This window comes from Artibeus jamaicensis, unplaced genomic scaffold (genome assembly GCF_021234435.1).
Source record: "Artibeus jamaicensis isolate MK-2021 breed Jamaican fruit bat unplaced genomic scaffold, CSHL_Jam_final contig_415, whole genome shotgun sequence".
NCBI lineage: Eukaryota > Metazoa > Chordata > Mammalia > Chiroptera > Phyllostomidae > Artibeus > Artibeus jamaicensis.
Genome location: NW_026521823.1, coordinates 33,016,831 through 33,036,341, shown reverse-complemented (window position 1 = coordinate 33,036,341; position 19,511 = coordinate 33,016,831). Strand labels below are relative to the sequence as shown.

Genomic DNA, 19,511 nt, shown 5'->3' with positions numbered 1-19,511 from the left:
CATCATTTGAGAACCAGCTTTTAACATGTCAAACCCGATTTGTTACCTGATAAATAATGACAAGTAAGATATTTTCACTTTGAAAGATATGCAATTTCCATGAACTTGCTAACACAACGTTCTTTTAGTTTTAAGGTCTAACGCAAGTGATTTGGGCCAGCATACACTTCAAATGAAACTATTGATTATTTTCCTCCTCTGCCCACCCCGACTGGCACGGGCTGACTTCACATGGACCACCTCTCCCTCGTGCTGCCAAGGCTGGCTCTCCCGTCATCCACTCTCCATCCCTGTACAGGTGACCATGAAATATCCTGTCTTTCAAGTCCCAGGGGCTCTACAGCCCCTGTACGAAGGGTATGAAGTCCATACTCTTCCAAAGGACACACAAGCACACTACACAGCCTCAGCACAGGAAGGGGCCGGTCCTCCCACTTGATGCCGCAACTTCCCAGCCCAGCTTCGTCCTCCCTTCCCCCAGATGGCTGTGAAGAGAGCCTTCCCTGTCTTCAAAAAGAGGATGAATTCACCACCTCTCCGCCACTTCCACTGGACTGCTTCTACTGCACACTCTACATAGCTTATCTTCTCAGCACAGACATCAAATCATTTCTGTCCTTCACTCAAAACCTCAACAGTATTCCATTCTCAGAATAAAACCCAGGTTTGGTGACCCCCTGTGATGCCAGCCTTCGCCAGCTTCCTCTCTGACTACCTCTTGTGTTACACCTCCCTCCCTACTTCCTCTGGCCACACCAGCACCCTTGGCATTGCTTAACTATGTTCGGCATACCCCTGCCCACCTCGGGGACTTTACGTTTATTACTTCCTCTGTCCTGGCATGCTCTTCTCCCAGGTACTGACGGAGTAGCTTGCTCTCCATTTCTCCATTTTCTGCTCATATGGCACCTTCCTTGGCCACCGGAGTCTAAATAAGAAAGCATATTTTGCCATGCCCAGGAAATCCCTATTTCCTTACTCACCAATGTACATATTAGCAACTGATTTCACATTGCTGACCCTTAACTATGCCTTCTAATTTCGCCCTCCCTCACTTCTCCTCTTACACCGCTTGTTTTTCTTCATAATGTTTATCACAAGCTGACAATTCTCTATGACTCAATTTGTTTAATTTCTTTTTCCTGGCACTAGAATATAAGCCTTCAAGTCCAGAAGTATATTCCTAGCTTATTAAAATAGTGTGTGGTATATAACTGCTCAATTCCTATGGTGAATGAAGGAATACTGTGTTTAAGTTTGCTGCCTTCTCTACTAAGTCTCTTAAGACTTTATCTTACAGAGGATTTTTTTTAATATGCAAAATGGTAACCATAATACTTGGTTCAAGAAACTATTTAATCAATGTTTTATTAAACAGAAAAACATTTCAGCTCTTAATCAACCCCACTAAAATGAAAGAAGTGATCATTTTCTACATTATTTTCAAAACGTTCTATCGGCCAGAAGAGAATAAAAACTAGCTTTTGAGAAAACAAATTCAACTCATGTCTTATACTTTCCTGGGTCTTGTCAATATTGGCTAACTAACGAGAAAACAAAAGACGAGTCATCTACAACATAGGTGTGTGGTGTCTGCAGCATTTAGCAATTTAACGCCTATATCATTGTTCATAGTCTTGAAGTTCCATTGACTGATGGAAACTAAGCAGTCAGTTGCATTATAGAACCTTTTAATAGCTCCATTAAAAAGGTATTCATAATAATATCAAGTATCTGGCTGGACTTGTGGAAATAAGGAGTTGATTTGTATAGGTTTTAATGAAAGGATTCAAAGATTTTATGTATGCTGAGACCTGGTGTGTGACAAGAAAAGACACTGTCTTCTAATTAAGAAATGATTGATGGAGAAAAAAGAAGAAAGCAAAGTGGACTGCAGCCTGACCCCTTTGACGAGATACAGAGTCTGAGCAAAGAGGTCAAGGCCTCCAGCAGGTAAAGGCAGGGCTGCTCTGAGGGTCTCTGCTTCCACCTTCCCACTGTGCTCTTTGTCCTTCTCTGGAGGGCTTCACACGGAGGGGTGTGAATACCCTCCCCTTAAAAGGGCATCCTTTATGGTATGAATGAAGAGAAATTTAGAGCCTGGGTATTTTAATGAAACCACCATGCTTATCAAATGTGTCATAGAACCATTCATTGTCTGCCTCAATTTTAAGACCTCTAGGGTCCTTGTCAAAAATCAAAGTGATAAGATGCACAGGTGGCCTGCAGGAGTTATCTTGGCCTCCAGAAATGCCTGACCTTCCAGAGGGAAGGAGAGTGCTCATGGGGAAGTGGCCCCAGAGAGAGCAGTCGCCTCTTCCTCTCTCTCTCTCTCTTGCCCCTGCATGTGCCAGCTTTGTGATGCTTTAAGTAACCTTCTAATCGCCACCTACTTGGTACACTCTTAGTTTTTCCTACCGGAACAAAACAAAGGCAATACTTCCCGAGAGCAAACAGATGATTTCTTATTGGCTAACTGATTGTTTTTTAAACAATCTACAAACCACACAACAAATTTTGCAAATCCTCAAAACGGATGAACTCACTTGACAGCACATTAGGTAGGCTTCGCTGAGAGCTCCTAACCTTTATCTAACCCAGTCATTTTCAACCCGTGTGCTGCCAGAATGTGTGGAACTGAAGCACCTGACTGTGTAGTCAGGGGCGCTGACCCCTTTTCCCTTAGGTTGCCAAATAAAAAAAAATACGACTGCCAACACAGCAATAACCATTCGGTGTGAATGAGTCGAAATTACACTTATCTTTTTGTCAGATCAGCAAAAAATATACTTTTAGATGTGCTGCAGAATTTTAGTAATTATTTCATGTGTGCCATGAGATGAAAAGGGTTGGAAATGCTGCTCTAACCCCATTAGTGATAGCTCTCCCCAGGCCCCGCAGGGGGCTGTGGGCGATGCAAATCGCAGCCAATAAACAAGTTTCTCCCCTCTGAAGAAACTGCCCCTAGCGAAGCCTGCTGGCCCCAACAAATAGCCTGGACCACCACCTTTATTAAATAATGACAAAAAATAAAAAGGAGATAAAGGAGAGGAAGCACATGGCCCAAGTCTTAGGAATAGAAATAGTGAGGTTAGTTTATAACAGAAATACTGTCGATTCTCATTAGTTGCAGAATCTCTTGTAGCAAATTTGCCCAATGGCTAACGTACAGTTGTAATGCCAAAATCAACAGGTGCATCACTTTCGGCCATTCACAGACTTGAACAGAACAGGAAAACCATCTCGGTCACCTGACACACTCACTGCCAGCTGAGGTCCAACAGGGTGACTCTGTCCCATTTCAGCTCTTGTACTATAAAGAAATGGCCTTTTAGTGTTCTGCTGAGTGCCAATTTTTCTTTCGCTCTAACGAGCTCTTTGTGGGTGATGTGGCTATTTAACATGGCCCTTGACTGTAGTGCTGAAGTACTGCTATGTAGTGTCCCTAAGTGCAAGAAGACCGTGATAAGACTTACAAAGAAAATACGTGGTAGGTGAGATTTGTTGTCAAGAGCTGAGGCTCACAGGACCCTGTATTGCCCGTAGGAGCAATGGTTCAATACTCACTAATTCAGTGGTTTCATATTCCCTAATTCGGTGTGCACAACTGTTTCAGAGAACATAACTACAGCAAATAATGAGGCTGAATTGAGGCCAAAGGATTCTTCTAGGCCATAGCTACTATGAAATGGTAGCTGGTATGCAACTATATTAATGATATCACTATAACATTATTACGATTATGACTTCTCATTGTAGTGCAATATTAATTCCAGCTCAACTGTCCTTGAATTGCTTTCATAGCCATTTTCCTAAAATGTGTCAGGCTAAGGGATCATCTTTAATAACATATTGATAAGTAACACCCTGTTTTCAGGCCCAAGAAAGTTATAATCCAGTGAGGGAAACCATAAAACTTCTAAGTATTACTTTTTACAATGAAGTGAAATGATGTTACAGCAGGGACATATGGAATTCTATAAATCACACAAACAGGGGAGAAGGGATTGGGGCAAAGTAGTTTAAAAATGTCTTCCTGTAAAAAGTTGCCTTTACTATTTCTTAATGCGTAAGTAGAAAACAATCAGAAAAATAGTCAACAGGCATTTCACACAAAGGTAGGTAGTTGCCTGTATGAAGATCAGGGAGCAGGAAAGAAAAGGGCAAGTTTGGAGTCTCACAAGAACTTCTCCCTGATTGTACGGTGTTAAAATACGAGGATGAAGGAGCCTTAAAACCCACATGGCACCAGCATTTTCGGGATCAGTCCTTCCACTTGCACAGTAAAGAAATGAATTCAGTGAAATAAATTCTGGGGTGGAGAGAAGGGTACATTAAAATATTATGCTCCATTAATATTCTTTAGTTTAATAAATTTAGCAAATATTCACATTAGGAACTACCAAAGGTCTAGAACTTCTAACAAGCCATGCTGCATCTAGAGGAAAAGATGCTTCGAGAGGGTACTGTACTGGGGGCCTGTGAGGGGGTGGTGCTATGGGCCAATGTCCTGGGCTTCTCTGGTGGTGGGATTAGCCTGGGAGTTCCAGGAGGATGGTTCCATAAAGGCTCCTCTAAGATTAATGAATTAATGCCATTGACTTCGGAAGTGACTTTGACCTCACTCTGTTATCAAGATGGTTTTTCGCAGCTCTCAGGAAACTTTCAAACTGGTGATCAGTGCCTTTCAACTACATGTACATAATAATTGGATTACAGTCTGTGGGACAAAACAACCTAAAATAAAAACAGTTGGGAATTTTATACTGTAAATATTGCCTGCAAAAAACTTGAAGTGAAGTGGCATGCATTTTTTTTTGTTCATTGACACTGTCCAGATTCATCACATCGATACTATACCCAAGTAGGGCTGGCCGGCGGGGCCAGCCACGCGAGAAAAGCTATTCTGATACACAAGGTGCCTACTTAACATGACGGTCAGAATATCCGGTTGCACCATATATGAAGGACAAGGTAGAAAAGAGTGGATTTTATAAGATTCAGCCAGTTATTATTTGGAAATTCTTTTGGTTCTCCTTTAAGATTTTGTTGGCCTCCCGAGATTGTGTATCTCCTTAGTGTTATCATTCCTGTAAAATAATCTAGCATTTGCCCTTCACATGAGGAGAGGGGCTAGTAAAAGTAAATTCGGGATTACTTCGAAGTAGTCACACTTTTACAATATAGTTGAAATCTTAAAGACTAAAACATCAAATCTTGTCTTAGTTTAGTTTTTTTTTAAATCCTTACACAAATATATGTTTTTATTGATTTGAGAGAGAAAGAGGAAAGGGGAGAAGGGAGGCAGAGAAAGGGAAATACTGATGTGAGAGAGAAACACCAGTTGGTTGTCTCTGGTACATGTCCCAACCAGGCACTGAACCTGCACCCTAGGTATATGCCCTGACCAAGAATCGAACCTGCAACCCTTTGGCGTTTGGGACAACCCTCTGACCAACTGAGCCACCCAGCCAGAAGTGTTTTAGTTCAGTTTTGTACACAGTCCTCCCATTTCTTGATCATTTGGAAAGCAACGGTACTAATTGATTGGTTTGGTTTGTTACCATTCTCCATTACTTTGAAGAAATTAAATAAATAAAACCTATCAGCCTCAAAATACAAATAGTGGTTGGGAAGTGAATGCCTGGAGAAATTCACATGGGTCAAGGTTAATAAATGACAAGTTACAGAAGTTATTCATGATCGCACATAGTTGGGAGAAGTTAAATGCAGAGTCCTTGTTACATGAGGACTAACCAATACGGATACTCCCCCCCCACCCATGGAAAAACATGTCAAAACCCCCAGCTCACTCCTGAAACTGTGGATAGCACCAGCCTCTAGATGTACTGTTTTTTTCTAACGTACATTCCTATGATAAAGTTGAATGCATAAATTAGGCACAGTAAGAGATTAGCAATGATAACTAATACTAAAATAGAACAATTGTAACAATATACTGTAATAAAATTATTTAAATGTTGTCTCTCTGTATCAAAATATCTTATGGCACTGTACTCACCTTTTCACTTCAAGGAAGCATTTTATCACGGCTTTCTGGCATATCAGAACTGCCAACATCAGTACTTTTGCACTTTAGAGCCATGAGTAAGAGAAACGAGGATTATTTGAACACAAGCACCCGATACCTCGACAGTTGATCTGATAACCAAGATGGTGGCTAAGTCTGCATCATGGAGACACTGGACAAAAGGCTGATTCATGGCCCAAGGCGGGACAGACTGGGACTCGCGAGATTTCATCACACTACTTAGAGAAGCAAGCCATTGAAAACCTATGAATTGCTTATTTCTGGAGCCTCCATTTTCCCACAAAGGGGAAGCAGGGGTAACTGAAAGCAGGGAAGGTGAAACCACAGATATGGGAGCACTACCGTACAAGCAAGTTAATTCCAAAAACAGTGCCGTTTTGAAACAAAAAGAAAACATATGTTTCTTTCAAAAAGCAACTGCTTGCTTGAGAATCATTAACTAGCACATTGGCACATATTTTTGAAACGATGAGCTATTTATTTCACACCTACTCAGTGAACTTAATGAATGCCAAGGAGAATTGAAACTCTTATTACTTCAATGGTTATTACAAAAAAAGAACAGATTTTTATTAATTGAAGCTAATAATGAGAGTAAAGTACACTTAATCATTTCAACACAAAATTAAGAACTATTTTGAAAGTCACTAAATCCTCTGCTATAGGCAGGTTAATATAGTATCAGCAGCCCTTCCTTTGGAAAATTTTGAAACTTATATCCTGCTTCTACAATAGGAATGGAATAACAAAAAGGCACAATGATAACTTTCAACTTACTCATACACTCAAACAGTATACACACATATTTGCAAACTTCTCACTTAACATGAGAAAGTCTACTCATAGTCACTGGAAATTCTTTTCTGTGCTAAGGACTGGAGCTAAAGGATTAAATTTTTAATAATATAACATCAATAATTTAAAAGATCCTCTATACTTATTTATTGTACACACAGCAAAAGGAAAATATTAAGGTTGTAAGATTCCTAACTTCCAGTTGCTTTATCATCAGGATACATTTTCTAAAATTTTATTTTTTGTTTAAAAATTAGGAAGAATGTTGAGATCAACAGGTTAGCAAGTTTCTCAGGAATACAGCACAGAATAACAACTAGAGTATAGCAGTATTTTTGATACCAGTCATTTTACATAATAGTTTATACTTGACAGCCAAACACATGTTGTAAAATTTTCAGTTGCAAATAATAAAATTGTATGTAGATTCTCCATGGGAAAAAGTAAAATAGAAAGTGAATGACTCCAGCAAGGGCCATTATTTGTCATCAAAATAAGAAGAGGGGTTTCATTAACTCCCAGTTGGGGGACTTTGTAGGGAGAACAAGGAGGGAATAAATCATCACACAGAAAAAGAGGAGGATAAAATATAACTGCAGCTAAAAAATAGTGAGAACCTCCAACAATATTCAAAAACATTTTGACTTCAGTGTCACATTGGTAAATGTGCTCCCCCCTTCTCATTATTGCCTGTGGATTTGCATGAGAACAGACCCTACTTTTCAATATGTATCTGTGGCTCCTGTGGCTGAGTGTCTACCTGAACTCTTAATCCTCCCTTTGTGACATGAATCCAGTCCTTGTGGAAATCATCCCAATGCCACTGGCAAGGGATTAATGCTTCAGGGGGGCAATTTGCAGCTAGAACAAGGGACGAATACTTAGACACCTGAAGTCTATAGCAGAAAGCACTGAGAAATCACAGGATGGCAAAGTCACAGCTGCAATAGAACTACAATAACACTACTGTTACCACAACTTGAGGCTGATACTCAACGTGATTCCTTTATTACTTTTTGTAATGAAGTTGGTGGGCAACATCAAATTACCATTAAGATAGTCATAGGCATATCATAATTATTACTAGGGTAGCTAGTGTGGTACAGGGCCCTGTTTTGAATATTCCCTCATGAGGGTAAGAATTCAATAACTCGTGTTAAGTATGCAGCTCTGGGCACAAAACATAGTGAGGATTCCAGTCTAGTAGTTACTATTATCATTTGTGGAACACCAGAGTCATATATCATGTCACCAAGGAAATTGTCCATTCTTTCCTATTCTTATTATTTAAGTTGGTCTCCGTCTGTTAACTTGGGCTTCAAAGGTTGTTCCACATCATCCCTGGATTCTATACTATGAACCTGTCACCTTGTTGAGATGCATTTGTAACCTCACTACCAAAACTCAAGACATTCATGTGATCGTATGTGAACAAACACAGAAGGGTGAGACATTTCAGTCACCCGCAGCCCACCTTCCGATGGAGGTCAAACAAGGCGACACTCTGCCTGTCTTCCACCAGGGGGGCTCCCATGTGCTTTTTTAATCCTGGGCAGAGGATATGTTCTCGCTGGTTTTAGACGGGGTCGGACTGGGAGAAACATTGATCAGCTTGCCTTTCTTTCATACACGACCCAATACGGATCAAAACTGCCACCTGACTAGGTATGTCCTGACTTGGGATCAAACCCCCAACCTTGCAGTGCATGGTCAGCCAACTGAGCCACCCGGCCAGGACATCAGTCAGCTCTCATATTATAAACAAGGGTCCTTTTGAAGTGTATGGAGTGCCGTATTTTTTTATCATTGCTTTTGTGTTGGTCATTTCATCGTGTAAGAGGCAGTTCTTAAGCACTGTCTATGGGTCCCAGCACAAGAAGTCTGCGATGTGCCTTCCGGAGAAAATAGGTGTGTTGGTTGAGTTTCATTCATGAACGCATCACGGTGCTGTGTGCAAGGTCAGTGTTAACGAATCAGCAACAGGGCACATCCATCAAAGGGGAGCGAGAACTGTCAGATCCATTTGTGGGGCTGGTTTAGAAAGTGCTAAAATAACACCAATAGTGGCCAAATGCGTAGATTCCAAAATCACGATAGATTTAAAGGGTATGTAACAGACACCACTGTGGTGTGGTTGAAAGCCAACGAAATTGATGGCCATGTTACTGAGGGTCAAAAAAAAGTTAAATCCATATTGAATAGGGTATATTATAATGATACACTATATAGAATTACTTGTTATATATATTAAATGAAGAAGCTTTAGACACATACATGAGGGTTACTTACGGAACAGCTGACGAAACTGTTGTGATGGGAACCCCAACTGCTATTTCCCTCAGGAGCCGTGAGCCACTCAGTGTCTGCTAATTCAGTGTTTGTGGTGACCCGCTACGACAGAAGTGCCGTGTATAATGAGAAGCAACTATGCTCACACGCAAACTCTTTAAGGACCATGTACAGTTCAAATTTCTGCAACACGCACATCTCAGACATTGTGGTTTGGGTAGTAAACTACCACAACAAAGCAAATATTGCAATAAAGTGAGTAACAACCACAATTTTTTTGGTTTCTCAGTGGACATAAATGTTATATAGGTTATTAAGTGTGCAATAACATTACGTCTAAAAGATGTAAACACCTGAATTAAAAAGTACTTTATTGTGTTCTGGCTGAGTAGCTTCGTTGGCTAGGGCATCATTCTTATATGTCAACGTTGTGGGTTCTATCCCTGGTCACAGCACATACCAGAATCCACCAGTGAAAGCATAAACACGTGGAACAACAAACTGATGTCTCTCTCTCGATCTCGTCTTCTCCTTTCCTCTCTCTCTAAAGTCAATCAATAAAAAAATTATTTAAAAATTACTTTATTGCAAAAAAATGCTAACCACAATCTGAGCCTTTAATGAGTCATAATCTAATTGCTGTTAGAGGAGGGTCTTGCCCTGGTAACACCAAAGACCACTAATTACAGATCACCGTCATAATATAATAGTGATTTAAATGTCTGAAATATGACAAGGATTACCAAAATGTGACACAGAGACATGAAATGAGTAAACACTGTTGGAAAAATGGCACCAATAAACTTGCTGGATGCAGAATTGCCACACACCTTCAATTTGTTAAAAAAAAATGAGGCATGTCTCTCAAAGGCATAGATACAAATATAGGCACCAGCTAAGTCTGAATTTCAGATGAACAGTAAATAACTTTGTAGTATAAGTATACCCTGTTCAATATTTGAAAGTGAAAATTATCCAGGTGTTCCCTATTTTTATTTGCTGAATCTGGCGACCTGTCAGGGCCAAACCAACTCTTAACCTCCATGTCTAAATCACAACTGCCCTTGTTTTCACCACTTTCTGCATCTTTAATGTTTAAAACAGTATAATTTTTAAATTAAAGGCATTGTTTTTTCACTATTGGATTGACCACTTTTCTAAGTTTGCTGTCCTTGAAAGTTTAACCCTGCTAAAACTCCAAATATAAACTTCCTTCCTAGGAAAACAGTATATTTTAAAGATAGGTGTTAGATCTTAAGAGTTAATCTTATTTTTCACAAATTACAAGTGCTCATACATACGATATCTTATATTACCTTAACTATGAAAGTGTCACCACTGTCTACCAAAAAGATGGAATGACTACTCTATAAGTAATTCTATTTTAAACCATGGCACATAACACACAGTCACAGAACTTACTAGCTAATTCTGATAAAGGCGAGAGCTTGTATTGCCTGCTCTACAACTCAAGCCCCAGGAATCTTTATTAGGCCCTTTTCTCATGTGAAAGTGTTTTTTTCCCCCCACAAGATTCCATTGTTATCGTCTGCAGAACCATATCTGATATACAGACAAAAGCAATAGGCAGCTACACCAGGCACCATCACTGTTCAGCAATATCCATTTTGCCTCTACATCTGCACATATAGAAGTCTCTACTCCCACCCCGACGAATTGTGATTGCACACGTGACTCTGTGTACCCAATGCCATTTCTGGATAGAAGCATTTACTTGCTAGTGCCCAACTCTCTAGCCCACTCTTGCACTGCCAGTAGAGATTACAAAACCAGGTGTCCACAGAGGGAAGTCGGGGAAGGGAAGCAGCTTGGGCTGCTGAGCCAGTGCATTGGAGGACTGGTGTCTATGCTCAGGGGTCAGTGCACCAGGGCCCAAGGACAAAATTCCACACATTGCCTGTTTTCACAGGGCCCACTAGCTAACAATAGTTTTCATATTTCAAACTATAAAATATAAAAATGACTCATCCTTGGAGTAAGAATAGTCAGCCCCTTGGCTGCAATGCTTAAAATACTGACTCTCTAACCCTTCAAGAAAATTGGGCTAACCCCTGCCCTAAAGATTCCCCCAAACCTGCAGCAACCTCTGTGTGAGCAAGAAATGAGTTTGTGTGAAAGCAACAGGGATTTGAGTTATTTGTCATAGCAACAGGGACTTCAGTTCCAGAACTGTCACTCGGCAGTGATAAAATTCTGTGAGGCTCAGCAGCCCCCTTGTCAAAGGGGTGCACATTAAAAGGATAAAATATATGATGATATAACTAGAAGTCATTAGTGACCCAGCAGGGGAGACTAAGTAAACCATGCAGAGGCCACGCTGAAGGGAGATGAAACAATGCACTGATTGATTATAAAACTATCTCCTACCTGCGTACATGTGGCCCAAGTCCAGCCTTGTCTATAATAAGTGCGACCTTACGTGTTTAGACTCTTCTCTTGAAGTGTCACTTTTCAGTTTTTCTAAAACATCTTTCAGTCTAATATTTGGTAGACACTACTCTATCAGTCTTGTGGTCCGACAGAAACATATCGAAATAGATAAAGTCATGCACCATTTAAAATGCAAAACAAACCACCACTCATTTTTTATGTCAACTGTGACAGTCTGGAAATTCAGCAGAGATTTCTTGTGAAAATTCCACAAACAGCCTCTGTCCTATAAAGGGACCTATGGGACCTCAAGCCCTGATTCCTTCAGAGAAGGAACTTTTCTGACCATTTCTGTCTTCTTTCTTCTCTGTCTTCTTTAAGATGAGAGCCTTTCTTCTGGATATACTTCCAGGGGCTAATTTCTCCCTGGATTGTCATTTCTCCTTAGAGGAGTCCATATCAAATTATTGCCCAGAAGTTGGGGATTTAGGTCATTAGGAAATGACGTCTGTGGGTCCAAAGGCTAATATCCCTATCTTTACACTTTCAGGTTTAGCAATCCTTTCTCATTAAACAATGTACTGGTCTCAGAAAATTGAGAAAAATGCAGAATTAAGTCCTTTAAGGAACGAACTTTGGCATCTCAAATAGTACAGAGAATGTACATAAAGAAAGGCAAGGTTCCTGTTCCTAAGACTATGCACCACAGGGTGATGTAATCACTATTTTCTGGTGCAACTTTTAACACATCCAGATGAATTAGTGTGACATTCTGTAGGAGGTCTTTCTGTAGAAGGAGATGCCTCAATAGTATTAGGAGAATCAGGTTAGAATACTGCTGCAAACTTAATGCTTTTAGGGCTCAGGATTTTCAACCAGAACACTGCATATGCTCTTTAAAAAGTGATTGTATGGAACCCCTCCCACTGTGCATGAACAAGAACTTCATTATGGAGGCACACTGTTAAACAGAATTTCTAAAACCTTTCAAAACTCCTTGCAGGATGTGTTGGCTAAGTCACATCTTATTCCATCTAAAACACATGAGTTAACAGTGAAGATGAGTTCTGAGGATGTAAACTAGATACATGCCCGTGGAATGTGGGGTAATATGCTGTTGTGTTTTACAGCTGAGATGCCTTCCCTGTAGAAATGAGTCCTCCCACCGCACTCATTGTAGAAGCACAAATTGACATGTTCACCACCCTGCTGACCCCGTTTCCAAAACACTTCCTTACCGAGATGTCTGAAGCTCTCGGTTTTATTCACTCACTGCAACCTCCACTTCCTTTCTCCAAATGTTCAGTGTTTTACTTCCTTATTCTGCTCCCCATGCTTCCCAACCACAGTCCCATCTTCAGGGACAGGTCACTCCCCAGGCTCCTCTCCCACCAGCCCCCTCAGCTCCTCTCTCTCGGGCCCTCCCTCCCCCCATCTTACACCAAACATCACCCTCATGGTCACTTGCATCATCTGTCTTATCTGCTCCTGGTAGACAGAAGCGTGTCAAAGAATGCTGAGACACTGGAGGCCATTGAAAAACAAGGAAGGAGGGAAAAGCTCAGAGTGCTCTGAGCACTGAGGAGCAATGGCTTCCAGGTGGGATCAGAGGTCACAGCTTCACCAGGGAGCTCGTGGGTAAGAGTTTCACAGTAAGAGATAAAGCTAGGAAGACACTGGAAAATGACTCAGTGCAGACACTTATCTTTGTGTACCCTAAAAATCAGAAACAGTTCCCCAGTTCCCATCTGCCCCCTCACATCTCACATTTAACTTTTTAATACAAGAAAGGCAATCTGGGGCTGTAACAGCCAAACATGAACAAAACTAAAGATGGAATCATAAGCAATGAGTGAAATGTGTGTGTGTGTGTGTGTGTGTGTGTGTGTATAACTCAGGTTCCAGAAAGCTAGATCCCAGTACCACCATTGCTAGTTGAGTGTCAGAAATCTGCCTGTTGTCTACAGCACATTCACCTCCTCCTCCTCCCCCGCCCTCCCCAGTCCAAGTGCGGGTGTTCTGTGCCACAGACCAATCCACACCACAGCCTACTCTGTTACTTGCTTATATCAGCGAAGGCACGTGCCCCAACCCACTCTTGTTTCAGAATGTGCTCAGAAGCCGGGTCGGCAGCCCATTCTGATTAAGTGAATGTGAATAGAGAAGACGGAAGCCTACCCGCCCACCGCAGTTAAAGATGACCTATGACCTTGACGAAACATTCAAGTGACATCTAAGAGATTTGCCTTGTCCTAATGTAACAGGGGACCCTGCCCCCCACCCCCCCAAATGGGTAAGGGGTGGGGAAACACAAAGGATGACCCACATGGCAGTGACAACCAGGGCGACCACGGCAGCTCCTTCCAGCGTGTGGGGGATTCTGGGAGCAGCTTTAAAGGGAGGATGTAAAGAAACGCCACAGTCTTTGTTCTCCGATCTTTATTGGCAGCATCACTGGAGTTCCTGGGCCCTGGGCTTTGAGGATCCCATGGTCCAGGACCATTCCTGGTGCCACTCTCAGAGCCCTCCCGGGCCCGCCTGGACTGCAGCGGGCATCTGACCAGTAAGATGGGAGGGGAAGGGGCTTGGTCTTCAGGTCCTGGGAGCTGTGCAGGCAGACAACAAGTCCCTTGGCCCTGTAGCGCACCAGAGTTTGTGGAAAGCTGCCCACCTGCCACCTGCCACTTGCCTGCCGCCCACCTGCCATCCATGTGCTCCTCTAGAGGGGGCCGTCACTGGCAGCACCCACTGTGGCAGCCACTGCACCCAGCCAGCCTGGGCAGGGCCTTGGACCCACAACACCAACATGTCCAACGGGGTTTAGCTGATAGGTCTGTGCTGGTCTGGGAAACTGTATGGCCAGGCAACAATCCTCACACTCCTCTCCGCATGGGAAGTGGCAGTGGCGCTGACGCCCGGAGCTGTGCTGCGAGGGCCCTTCCCAGTCAGGCACAGACACACTGGAGGGCAGCGACCAGAGGAAGAGGACGGGGCACCGTGAGTAGGACACCAGGACTCTCAGACTCGGAAGGATATCTGAAGCCAAACAGCAACTGGAAACCGGCTAAGCCGCCTACATTACTTAAAAGACAGTGCCTTCGGGTAGGAGAAGAAGTTCCTAGCATAACCTTGAACTCAGCTGGCAGAGGGTTGCAGGGGACTTTCTTTGGGTGCTCAGAGAAAACAGGCTTTGAGGCAGAAACCTGCCTTTATATCAAAGTGCATATACTTTAAATAAATGATTCATTTTCCTTTCCACCGACCTCTGTATCCAGGTTTTTGGCTATTGGTGGTTAGCAATAGGACCGTACTGGGTTTTCAGTTACACTAACAAATTACCTTTTGACACAGCAGTAACTTCTATTTAAGAGAGTATTTGGATGTCTGATAAGATAAACAATCTGTAAACCGTTTTCTTATCATCGAACCAGTAAGTCGCATCCTTAAGAAATCCATAAAAATCACTTGGGATAACCATCTGAATTTGTTCATAAAAAAAATCTCTGGATACTGTAGCAATCACTGTCCTCAAAATGCGTGTGCGTGTGTATGTAAAGAGTTAAGAGTCGTGGACAGCACAGTTTTAACTGCTGGCACCCTATTGCAAATACGTTTCCAGGATCAATAAACAAATCCTGAATAAGTAACTATATCAATGAATAAAAAATAAACACAGGGCTTTGTACATAAACAGTTTAGATCATCTGCCCGCAGTTCTACTGTAATACTGTTTTTAGAATACTGACCAATAATTCACCTAAGCAAGCATTTTGAGGAGGAAAGGGCTTACAATCAGGTTTTTGAGGCATCGGCTCTTATTGGCCATGAAATTCAAAATAATGAATAGGTCAATGCCATACAGAAGGTGGCAGTTACCCTACTGAAAATGGTAAAAACGATAAGACATTTTAAAGTGCACGCTCAGGTGTTTGTAGGTATAGCCAAGAATTCAAAGTAGTACACCCTCAATTAAAAGGGCAGCAAGACGGTTGCATCCCAGAGTGCACTGCGAGTGCCGAGGACCGGAACCGATGCGGCCCATGTGACGAGCTGGAAAAAACCAGATGCCGGGCAAGTCCGCGTCACACAAAGCCCTGGTGCTGGACAGCAATCGATCAGCAACTGTACAGGCTGTCACGCAGCTCCAGAAATGTCACACGGAACAGAATAAAGAGCAAATCGCCAGATTTTAAAAAGCACAGCAGCCAGCAGATGAGATTCCACAGCACGGAGGTATCCTAAAGCCATGGCCAGCTGGGGCAACAGACCAAGGAAACCATAGCTAGCTGTTCAGAAGGAGATGACACCCTCCCTTCTAACCAGCACTAAAAAAGTTAGCAGCTTTTGAGCACAATACACCCGGCATCTGTGAGCCTGTGTTTAACTTCCCCTAAACCCTCCAAGGCGACTTCTGTGGGCAGACAGTGACTGCAACTTCTTCAGGAAGAGTTCCCTATGGACAGTTCTGGCTCTCTGGGACACTAAGAAGATTTCTGCAAATGACCTTGAATTCACCCATTTGTCATGATCGTCGTTACTGCCTCTCTGGCTCAGAAAGTGCCAAGAACAAATTAAGTTCATATGAGACTTAGTCTTCAGTCCAAGACGCTGGCTCTGTTTCCCAACAATTTGCACTTGAATAATTTAAGAACTTGATATATTGTCAGTCGCCCTGCAGCCTCCTGCTATGTCAACATTGTGTTCCTTAACATAAAAGTTTCATTTTTAGCCTTTTATTTTCTGTGTTAAATGGCCATACGTCTCTGTTAACTGACCGGGATTACGCAGCGTATGGAATGCCAAACCTTCTCTCTTTGAAATACAATTTCCTTTTGGCTTTTTGCCCGAATGCAGTTAAGCAGTATTAGCTCCCCAGGCAGACCTCCTCATCTCTGAGTTAAATACAGTAAGAAGTGCTGATGCTTCTATTTCACTAATATCTCTGCTCTGTAATCCTTTACTTTATGACCTGCCCCTGGCTGCTCCCTGAGCTAAGAAGGTACTGTTCATAAAGCAGGGTGACAAGACACCATATAACAATAAAGAAAATGGTGTTACTTTAGCTTGCGCCTGAGCAATCGGGACACAGGGTATGAATGTAGATGCTCTAGGCGACTATTTGATCCCAGGTAAAAAAACAAAACATTACATTCTCATCGAACATGAGAAAAATCTAGATTTCTGCTGTTTTAATCTTTTACTCACAAAAGAGCCACTGACAGACGCAACCCCGGAGGGGCATACGGAGTGCCAAGATCGCATTGGTCCAGGCACTGCATCGGCCTGGAGAGCCTTTCTTGGATTAGCTCACCAGCAGCGCATTGAACAGAAATCCCGTTTGGCTGGTGTTAATAATTCTCAAATTGCTTAGCAGTGTTCAAATCCAGAAGGGACAAAAATGGAATTCTGAACGTTTCTTCCTAAATAACCTATCTTTTCCTTAAGTTACCTTTCACAGGCACTGCTTGTATAATAAATCCTCTGGGCCAGGCACACTTAAGGGCTTTACACGCATTAATTTATTAAATCTTTTTAACAATTACATAGAGTAGATTCTAAAGTCTGACCAGGTTTTGCAGGTGAAGAAGCTGGGGCACGGAGGGGTAAGTGGCCCAAGGTTACAGAGCATGCAAGGGGCAGAGCCAAACTGGCTCCAAAGTCTGTATGTACCTGCCCCAGTAGAATAGGTTTCCTCTCACTATAAGTTGAACACAAACCTCAGCCTTTAAAACCCTTGAGCAACACCAGTTAAATTTTGTTAAGACAGAATATTAGGGGACCAACTTAAAACATGGATAAAGAAAAAAGGCTACAGAGTTGTGACTTCTAAAAAAAACCTTAGCAATGTGATGAAGTAAAGAAGACAGATTATAGACTTTTGTCCCTAAAATCTGCCATACATGAAACAGGTTCACAATCTAAATTTAATTTAAATTTAAATCTGGTTTTGATAAGTTTCTTAAATGACTACTGCTGTTTCCCCTAGGACATATTGATTTCACATCTTGCTGTCGGTTTCTAGAGAAGAAAGAAAGAAGACTGTCCGGTTTTTAAACGACTATCCCACTTCTCTCCTGATGATAGTGTTGTGTTCAAAAACAGATGATGTGGTAAAAGAAAAGAAGCAAAGAGGTTGTGGGCAGGGAAGATAAATGATCAGTGTAAACTCTTTTAAATGGAGAACTTCATCTTCTACTTTCTGTCTCTTCCCTAAGTGCTCATTTTGTTCTACATGGGGCTGTCACCCATCTCTACTGTCCCCAGGCCACCCAAACCCTCTTCACACTTCTTTCTAAAAGACTTTATTTATTTTATTTTAGAGAAAGGGGAAGGGAAAGATAAAGAGAGGGAAGGAAGCATCGTATGTGGTTGCCTCTCACACGCCCTCTACTGGGGCCCTGGCCCATAACCCAAGCATGTGCCCGGATTGGGAATCAAACCGGCAACCCCTTGGTTTGCAGGCCAGTGCTCAATCCACTGAGTCACACCAGCCAGGAAAAAACCCTCTTCACACTTAATTTCAAGGCACTGGGCAACTGAAACCTTTGGCTTTTAATCCTCCCTTCTCTCATGGTCTCTACTCCCTTCCCCCTCTAAACTTAAGAAAGGTTTCTTATGTATATTGTGTTCCTTTGGATGACAATAATAATACTAATAAAATAATAAGAACAAAATATTACTACCAGGCTCCATGCTAACTGTCGTCCATTATGGTTTCTTTTAATCCTCCTAACAGCACCCTGAGGTTAGGTGGGATGGCAGCCAAGATGTTTAACACCAATTAGAACAGCCACTGGCCGTAAACAGGGGGGCGGGGCTTACAGTGTGCAAACTGCTGAAGGTCAGCCTTGCGTGAAGGACACAGGTTACTCCCACTGTACAGAAGTGTAAGTAACGCACCTCAGATCACACAACTAGGTAAAGTCGTATCTCAAATTCTCGCCAGTGTGTGTTTGACTTGGAGATGACGTCCAGTACTATGGAGCTAACAGATCTTTGAAAAGAGCAGTCCGTTGCCAAATATACTCAGGAAACATTGTATATACTATTCCCTGTTTTGGACATGAGTATCAGCACATTAAAGGCTCTGAGATGCCCAGAAAAGAAACTTGTTTTACTTTTCTGAATTCAGAGTTTTTCACACTTAATTTGTTAGAAAACCAGTTCTTCCTGCAATGCCTATTAAGAGTATTCCAAAAACACAGTAGGGGACATGTGAGTCCAGAAACATAGATTCTGGGCCCTTGTAAACCCCTAACAGTTAGATGTTATAACTCTCCTTTCCTTCTAATGTACAATCATTTGTGGGGGGTTGTATTTGTGGTTCTGTTTTATATTCCTGAGAAAGTGATTTCTCAGCCATTCATTTAGGCTTATGAATCAGGGATACATAAACTTATAAATTTCAGCATTATTTCCTAATGATAGAGATTACTCTTGATTTGATTTGTATAAATTGCATTGTGTTATCTGCTAGTATCCTCGGTGAACACATTTTCAAATTAACTGTAGTAGAATACATCCAAATAGTTGACATCTTACCTTGGCTGAATTAATATTTTTAATCACACTCTCACAAGGGCTCTTAAGTAAGGAAAAGAAAAAAGATACCTATATTGGAAAGAAATAAATTAAAATATATATTTATAGATGTATGATTCTGTATACAGACAATCCTAAGAAATCCATTAAAAATAAGTAAAACTAATAAACGAGTTCAGCAAGGTTGAAGAATACAGAATCGACATACAGAAAGCACTTATATTTCTACACAGTTATAATTATGAACATTAAATCAAAAAGAAAACTGTATTCTCCTGGCTGGTGTAGCTCAGTGGATTGAGCGTGGGCCTCAGAACACACGATCACCGTTCGATTCCCAGTCAGGGCACATGCCTGGGTTGCAAGCCAGTTCCCAGCAGGGGACTCACAAGAGGCAACCATACACTGATATTTATCTCCCTCTCTCCTTCCCTTCCCCTCT

General features: G+C 41.9%; 1 protein-coding gene across 2 annotated transcripts in view; it reads right to left on the bottom strand.

Annotated features, from left to right (window-relative positions):
• The window catches only part of GPC6 (glypican 6), a 1,002,313-nt gene that overhangs the window by 772,147 nt on the left and 210,655 nt on the right, over window positions 1-19,511 (bottom strand). The window contains exon 1 of one of the 2 annotated variants that reach the window (XM_037132472.2): window positions 6,023-6,111. The exons of the other annotated variant lie outside the window; for it this stretch is intronic. The gene's annotated coding sequence lies outside the window, so the exon portion shown is untranslated. Of the gene's footprint in view, window positions 1-6,022; window positions 6,112-19,511 lie in introns of those variants that run through there. 2 annotated transcript variants of the gene reach the window in all.